The 8,919-nt window shown below is 35.8% G+C and overlaps 1 long non-coding RNA gene across 1 annotated transcript; it reads right to left on the bottom strand.

The window, feature by feature from the left end:
• Positions 1-1,190: 1,190 nt before the first annotated feature.
• LOC142172893 (uncharacterized) lies at positions 1,191-4,565 on the bottom strand. The gene is made up of 2 exons (XR_012702021.1): positions 4,097-4,565; positions 1,191-1,438 (listed from the first exon to the last, which is right to left on the bottom strand). It is a non-coding gene; the product is annotated as an uncharacterized LOC142172893 (long non-coding RNA).
• Between the last annotated feature and the right edge of the window lie 4,354 nt (positions 4,566-8,919).

Raw genomic sequence — 8,919 nt, 5'->3', positions numbered from 1 at the left:
CCACCCTTCTGCTATAATGGGGAGAACAAAGAGGAACAAAATGAAGTCATCTTGTTAGCGTTAGGGCATTTAACAGCTAAAAATATCACATTTCGTGCAATGCACCTAGCAACAATTAACGGTTCAAGAATGACTTCGAGGGTCACAAGGTCACTTGGCATCATCCCAATTTGTCCATTTGAATCTTCTCTGTTCTTTTCTTTTCTTTTCTCGCACTTCTTAGCTCGCTCACTTTCCTTCTTTTTTTTTCTTTCTGATTATCACTCTTTTCTTCCCTCTCATTTCTCACATCCCATGATTTCATCTCCTTTTTTTTGTTTTTTTCATCATTTTTTTTTCTTTTAATAAATAAAAATGATTCGATCGAACCCTATGTAGGTTGTCTGCGTATCATGACGCTGCATGAATCAGATCTTTGGGTAGTTCTAGAAAATCGGGAATAAAGCAAACAAACTAACGTTCTCCTTTTTTTTATTACCTTAAAGACTATTCTGATGAGAAAAGAGAAATAAAAGAAGCAACATCCCTATTTTGTTAAATTTTCTAGACTTAATATTCTATATCATATTCTAAACTCAAGCTTAAATGAGCAAATACTTTTTCCTTTTTTTTAAACATATACTCTATGGAAAATTATTAAGGAAAAAACCCTACAAGAGAAAAATATCTTTTTTGATTCCTTTTTTAAGAAGGAAATCTAAAGAATAAACCAAAGAAAAAATATCTTGAATTTTTATTTGATATGCCTGAAGAAAGATTTCAAAACGAGAAATGAACAAGATAAAAAGTATTTTTGAATTTCAGTTTTGATTACCTAAGTAAGAAACTCTGCAAATAAACTAAAGATAAAGTATATTTTTTTTCCTCTCATCTATGTACAATATCCTAAAGTTCTAGTGAAAATAGAAAGAATATTTTTTTAAATTTCTAAAAGAAGAACCTCAAAGGAAAATCTTTTTTGGCTTTTCGAATTAATATTTTAAAGAAAACTTGCAAAGAGATATCAAAAGAGAACAATCCAATTCTTTTTTTTTTTGAGTTTTTAGTCCTAGTATCCTAAAGGAAATATAAAAGCAAATTTTTTTTTGAGTTTTAGATATTTATTTTCTAAAGGAAAAACCAGCTCAAAATTTCTTTCTTTTTTTTAATTTCTAGGAGTAGTATGTCTAAAGACAATTCTAACAAAAATATAAAACACAAAATCTTTTTTTTTTTTTTGATTTTTGAGTTACACCACACTTTTGAAATACAAAATAGAAAGTACAATAACAAAAAACTCGACATTACTGTACAAAACTAGAAAGTAAAAGACGACATAAAATGAAGAACAGACTCAAAGCATAAAAAAAATCTCCTTAAACAACTCCTGAATGAGCGATCCTGACTGGATGGTCCCGGGGTGTTTGTCATGCTCAAACTCCGGTAAGTAGACTCACACCTGTATGAAAAAATTAAGACCAAATAAATTTAAAGACCTAGAACACTATGTGAGGTAATAATCCTTCCTGTTTGACACATGCAAGACATGATTGTGACTATTTTTCTAAAATTAATCTATGTGGCTAAAAGTGGCTAAACATGCAAGATTTGACTAAGACCCCGCGAAGCCAAGAACCTAAGACTCACTAGGAAGATCGGACCCTATGTGGGTTGCCTACGTATCACGTCCCGAAAGACGATAATCAGGTATGCGTAGTTCGGGCAAATTGGATACAGGTGAGAATTAAAAAAATAAGTAATTTAGAGAAAATATGTTTTTTGTTCTCTTTTTTTTTTTGGAAAAAATGATGAAACATGTAAACTCTTTTTGGATTTTCGTTTTCTATTTTTTTTATTTTTCCTTTTTTTTAAAAAAAAAATGACGGGAAAAGTGCAAACTCTTTGTTTTGGATTTTTCATTTTCAATTTTCTTTTCTTGAAAAAGAGTGAAAGAAAATTATAACTGGGCCCCACTTGCTTCATTTTTATACTTCACCCTCTTTTCTTTCTTTTCATTTGCCCTCAACTATCATTGGTCCGCCAAATGACCCTTTTACCCTTGAAGAAATGCAACATGTAGCACGTAGGATGCATCAAAATGGTCTGTAATTTTGAGTACACCTGTCCTAGACGGACCCAACCCCTGTGTTGAGTCCCCAAAGTCAAATGCACGTGATGCAACAAACATTCCTACTAGGGATCCGGCATAAGTCTATATTATTCTAGGTTTTAAAACCTGGGTTTATTTGTTCTAGACCTGGTTTACCCGAGCGGACAGCTCGAGCCGGGGGGCAGCGTACCGGGAATACAGAAGCTTCACTGGCTTTGCAACTTGTCCGAACCTCGTTCTAAAATTGGAATATGACTCTAACAGAAGAGAAGTCACACGAAGTGCACACTTCCAAGATGATTTAGAAGACTCAGAGAGATGAGGGTTTCGTAACAATTTATATACAGGTCAAAGAGTATCAAAGCGGTAAAAAGTGACATTTAGCACATTAGGCCCAAACATGTGAATAAAACTAGATAATAAATAAAGTCAAATATAACAATTATTCTAAGCTCGAATTCTTGAACCCTAAACCAGAGATTCTGGGTTCGATCCCCAGAAGTGTCGCTAGAGCTGTCACACCTCCTTTTTCCTACACCCGAGAGGGGTATAAGGGAGTTTTTTCCAATTTAAGTGACAATCGAAACGGGATTATTTTTTAAGTTTAGAGTTTCCACTTGGGATAATTTATAGTGTCCCAAGTCACCGATTTATATCCCGAATCGAGGAAATATTGACTCTATTTTACAGTCCGCGAACACAGAAATCCGAGTAAGGAATTCAGTTAACCCGGGAGAAGGTGTTAGGCATTCCTGAGTTCCGTGGTTCTAGCACGGTCGCTCAACTGTTATAATTAGCCTATTATCTGATTTTAACACATGTTTAGAACCTATTGTGCCCTTTTTAACCTTTTAGCCGCTTTTAATATTTTAGGAAAATTTAAGGTTATTTAAAATACATCGTAAGCCACGCTACATGAAATGCACCCGCGGTTCATGACACGTTCTATTTAATCTTGTTGGAAATTAGAAATGGGTCACATGAAATGTACACCTGGAGTTTGCAACATGTTTATTTTTACTATTATTCGAAATTATGGTCAGGTCACATGAAATGCACACTCGAATGTAGATTTACGTATCATGACCATGTCACGGGAACCATACCCATGGCCACGATAATTTATTAATCGCGCCTAAAGCAACTAGCGCATTTAATTATTTTCCTAATCTTTGAGGTTGTAGCAAGGTCATGATTTATGGAAGTCATTATAGAGGAGCATGAAATAGATTAATTAGTTATGGAATGGTGGGCTAGCCACATGTATTTGAGCGAAATTGGGCCAGCATATGGATGAAAATTGACGTCCCTGTTTTCTTTTGGGTTTCTGGCATAACGTATCTCACTTGGCCCAAATCTATTGTAAATCCCCACCTAAACATCAAATAAAGCCTAACTTTCCTTTATGAAACATGATTATTCCTTGTAGCCCAATAAACTAATGGTTCAACATCGGACTTATCTCAACAGACTAAGGTTCATTTCAAATTCCTATCAGATAATGAGTACTAACAAATCTAAACAAAGTAAAGTGTAACCTTGAAGGATCAATCAAAAACTATAGATAAAACTTGTTATGTTATTCAACAACATTATATGAACAAATGTAATCTTAAGAAATCACGAAAAAAACATGGAGTCTAATTACAAATAAAAGGATGTCAAAAGCAGAGCATCTTATACTTAATCAAACTCAAATTTTACTCCAACAAACAGAACTTTTATGAAGCCCTGTCACAATAATTCCACACTTATGTCAAAGTTATTATTGTTTCAAGACCATGAAGGGTTAGCATCACATTTAACTCAAACCATGAAAATATGTCTCAAAATATTTGACTATCAAATTAGATGCAAACAGTGGCATAAGTCTTTAAGCAGACAAATGACCTCTTTCTTTTAGTAATATGTACCTGACGATTTAGGGAAATTGAAGAAAGCTTTTCAGTTTAAATCTTTGATCCTTCCAATAATATAGCTTCAAATGCATACTAAGAAAATCCTAACCTGAGATCGCAGCTTTTCACTATGCGACAAATCAACAAATACAAGCTCCGGCTTTAAAATCCAAATGAGAAAACCAAGGAATTATGAACTAGAACACGACGACAACGAAAACTCCAGGCTAATCTGAACGCCTCAACCCGAACTTAGTCATACTCCATATTCTGAAACAGAATCTAAATGAGAAGGAATTTGAAGGTCTTTGATTTTTTGGATGAGAGGAAGATGATGCAGCCCTGGGGAATTCTATAGTTTTGGCTGCAGAAGAAAATCAAATCCGCTGGGTGGGGGGTCTTATCTCCTTTCGTTGAAGAAGATCCAGAATAGGGGGGTTCTCGTATGTCTATTGCGGCTGATTTCTTCAGATTTCAGGCGTTCCCTATATTTTTGGGGTCTTGTTTGTTTTATAAGTTTTTAGGTTAGGGGGTATGGGCCTAGGAATTATGGGCTAGATCCGAAAATTAGGCCTAAAAATGGGTCATTTGAGACCAAGTTTTATTTTTTTTCCCCGCGATCGAGATTAAAAATACGACCTCAATTATTAATTAATCCGACGTAAGCAAAATAATTGTTAAAATAAGACTGACCATTAAAATAAACTAATTTTTTTGTATTTTCAAGATTAAAAATTGACTACAAAACATTAATGGAACAATTTTTGGTAATTTTCAATTTTCTTGTAATGAAATAAAGTAAAAGGATAAAAATTAGTTGAAATAGCTATATTAGGCCTAAATTAAATATTTACGTGCTAAAACATAAAAAATCTTGGGGAGGGTCAAAAATCACATGTCTCAGCAGTGTGTTACGGCCAATTTTATTAGAACAGAATGTCTAGAGCTTTCAACAAAAGAGTCAAACCAAGACAGTTCGCACCTGGGCAGCGGTATTGAAGAAAATCTTCCTGCATCAAAATGAAGTTAAAGGGAAATTCTCTCCTAACTGGAAAGGTCCGTACATGGTTCACAGGGTCCTGAAAGGAGGAGCACTCATATTTGCAGAGATGGATGGAGAAATCTGGCCAAAACCAATCAATTCAGATACAGTCAAGAGATACTATGCCAAGATTATTTCACATTTCTTTTCTTATGTAATTGAACTACGCTTGACCTGATTCCCATTTAAGAGGGGCTACGTAGGCAGCCTTATGGGTTCGGTCATATCATAATAAAATTTTCATTTCCCCCAAAATCAGAAATTGGGGCAGAATTTTGAGGAGGGTCCTCAAAAGTCCGGAGCAAGTCCAGCCAGCGCCATCACATGTCAGGCAGTCAGTAATCAGTCAAAAACTGGGGCAGAATTTTGAGAAGGATTCTCAAAATTCCGAAGAAGATTCAGCAGGGTCCGTCATCCACAAACAGTTAAAAATCATCGACCAAACTAGTGCAGAATTTTGAGGAGAGCCCTCAAAATTTCAATATAAGAGAGCTGCAATGCCTTTGAAATATGTCATAGTCGCTAGTTCATCAAAAATTACTTGATATATCAATGCGCTTCCAACACGATTCTATTTTTATCAATGAATGCATATTTTTGAAAAATTCTATTTTTCATAACAGCCAGGTGCTACCTAGGGGAACTCGAAGGGGGCTTCCAGAGCGAAGCGGAGCAAGACCGGCAGACGAAATAAGAACCAACCTCCCCTCGTAAACTAACAATTTTTCTTTGAACGCAAGCACATTTGACGTAATGATAACATTTGCGAAACATGTACACACAAAGCAAATTCAACATCCGTCCGGCCATCAGACACTGAATATATCCTAGCTAAGACATACTCTACCCTCATCTGCTATTCTCTCTTTGCATGAGTCTAATCTATGACTCCACATTTGCATGAGACCAAGCTCTGTCTCCAATCTTGCATGAGTCTAATCCTTGAATCCATATTTGCATAAGGCTAAGCACTGACTTCTCTCTGCATGAGACTAAGCCATGTCTCCAAACTTCCATGCGTCTAATCCTTGACTCCATATCTGCATAAGGCTAAGCATTGCCTTCCATTTGCATGGGACTAAGCCCTGTCCCAAATCTTGCATGAGGTTAAGCTCTCCATATTTGCATAAGGTTAAGCACCGCCTTCTCTTTGCATGAGGTTAAGATCTACCTCCATACTTGCATAAGTCTAAGCCCTAACTCCATATTTGCATGAGTCTAACCTTTGACTCCATACTTGCATGAGTCTAAGCCCTGACTCCACATTTGCATGAGTCTAATCCTTGACTCCATACCTGCATGAGTTTAAGCCCTGACTCCACGTTTTCATGAGTCTAACCCTTGACTCCATACTTGCATGAGTCTAAGCCCTGACTCCACGTTTGCATGAGTCTAATCCTTGACTTCATACTTGCATGAGTCTAAGCCCTGACTCCATATTTGCACAAGGCTAATCCTTGCCTCCATATTTGCATGAGTCTAGGCCTTGACTCCATATTTGCACGAGGCTAACCACCTTGCCTCCCCATTTGCATAAGGCTAATCCTTGCCTCCCCACTTGCACAAGACTTAGCATTATCCTTCTTTGCACAGATATTGCTCTATTTCTACTACTATCTACTTGCTTTTCAATCGGGCAAAGCTCTGCCCTCCACATCGCAAGACTAAGCCTTGTCTTGTTACATCATATTATTGCATATCATGGGCTGAAACATCACAAATTTTTCCAAAGGCGTCATAGTCTAAAGGCACCATCCTCATAGCCGAAAGACACCATGTCATGGCCTGAGGATCTCTCGAACTTGCATATCATTATTCAAAGGCGTCATGATTTCGGAGGCACCATTTTTATGGCCTGATAACACCATTTCATGGCCTGCGATCCCTCACTAAATAATTCATGGCCCAGGATGTCATCTTTAACCATCCGAAGACAACCTTTATGGTCCAAAGGGAATCTGCACCATGTTTAAATTTTCGCAAATACGTTTGTAGCATCTTTTATCTACAGGTAACTAGTAAGAAACTGCTATCCTAGAAGGAGCGATCTCGCTCTAGTTCCCTCCAGCCGTCCCGAGCCTTAACCGCTCATCATAGCCGCTTCCGCATCTCGTGTTTGTCCTTGCAATAATTCCATCGACATACTGGCGGGCGAATCCAGAATTACACATGGCCTGATTCCTGTAAAATCAGGGATATGTAGGCAACTCAAAACCGGAGCTCGGCCTCTGTTTTCAAAACATCCCATCTGGTCAAAATTGGTCATCATTTCTTTACCCGAAAACTCTTTCACCCTTCCGGGTAAAGAGGGGCAGTTGTTGATACCCAATTATATATATATATATATATATATATATATATATATATATATATATATATATATATATATATATATATATATATATATATATATATATATATATATATATATATATATATATATATATATATATATATATATATATATATATATATATATATATATATATATATATAATATATATGCATATATAATCATGCACAAAGTTTTATAATTTTTTCCATAATTTTAAGGGTTTAAATTGATTTATTTTCTCCCTTTTTATTCATAAAATCCCCAATAATTATTTCCAAAATTATTGTACAATGATTCATTAATTTAATTTCTAAACTCATGCCAAAATATGGCTAATATATTTTTCATGCATTTTTATAATTACATTTAGTATTTTTAAAGCTAAATTGCATACAATTATAATATTAGCCCATTTTAATGTATAATTATATTTTATATGTGTAAAATTGGCCCTATATTTTTAAAATGATAATTATGTATTTTAAATCATTTTGGTATAGGAAAATTATTTTTAGAAAACTATTTATTATTTATTATAAATTAAAATAGGGAAATTGGCTATTTAAATCATAGCCAGATTTAGCTTTCAATTTTAGCCAAAATGGACCCAATCCCTAGCCCAATTTCCTACCCAATTAATCCGACCCAGACCGTATAAACCCCTACCCAAATTTGGAACCCATTTACCCAATTAAATTCTGGTCGTTGATGTCCCAGATCAACGACCCACATCACTTCTTACCTTTTTTAATTCATACAACCCCCTAACCCTAGGCCATTTCCCAAATCCGCCGCCTTCAGATGCTCTCATCTCTCTCTTCTCTCTCAACCTAACCCTAATCCCTTTCAATCGCCGCCTCCTTCTCCGGTCATCTCCGGCGACCACCTTTCAACCCCAAGCCTCCAATGGTTTCTCCCTCACCTTGCTCATCATCTCTGAGGCCTTCAAGGGCCCTAGGCCATGCCGACTTATGTCTAGGGTTGCTTTTTTGGTTGTTCATGGCTTCTTCGGTGTGATTTTGGGCAAAATCACATCATATTTGTTACGATCTTTGAAGTTTACAACAGGTTCTTCCGTTTCTATTTGGGTTTCCTTTGAAATCCTAACTCTCGTTTGAATCTCTTAGATCTATGCTATTTTTAACGTGTTTTTGTTTCTTCCAATGTTCTGCACTATTCTGGAACTTCTTCTGAAAAATCCTCAACTTTAGACCGTTTTACTTTCTTTAAAATTAGGGTTTCTCAGAGTTTTTTCTACACTTGTTTTAACTGATTTTTCTTTATGTTTAAACATCTGTCCTTGCTTATCTTGACTGATCTTATGTTCTTACTGCTTTTTAACTTGCCTATGTTAAAAAGCCCTAATTTTTAAGAACTTCTTTGCTTTGGTTCTGTGTGTTAGCCTAACTACTTGATTCATGTTAAGCTTATGTGGTTACCATGCTTCGAATGTGTTTTATTGAGTCCTAGCCTACTTATGTCACTTCTGTGTGATTGTGTTCATTTTGTTGTTCATCCCTTGCCTCTTTCTGTCGATATTGCTAACCTTGCATGT

The sequence above is a fragment of the Nicotiana tabacum genome, chromosome 18, assembly GCF_000715075.1.
Source record: "Nicotiana tabacum cultivar K326 chromosome 18, ASM71507v2, whole genome shotgun sequence".
In the NCBI taxonomy this organism is placed as follows: domain Eukaryota; kingdom Viridiplantae; phylum Streptophyta; class Magnoliopsida; order Solanales; family Solanaceae; genus Nicotiana; species Nicotiana tabacum.
This window is presented reverse-complemented; position numbering and strand designations above follow the sequence as displayed.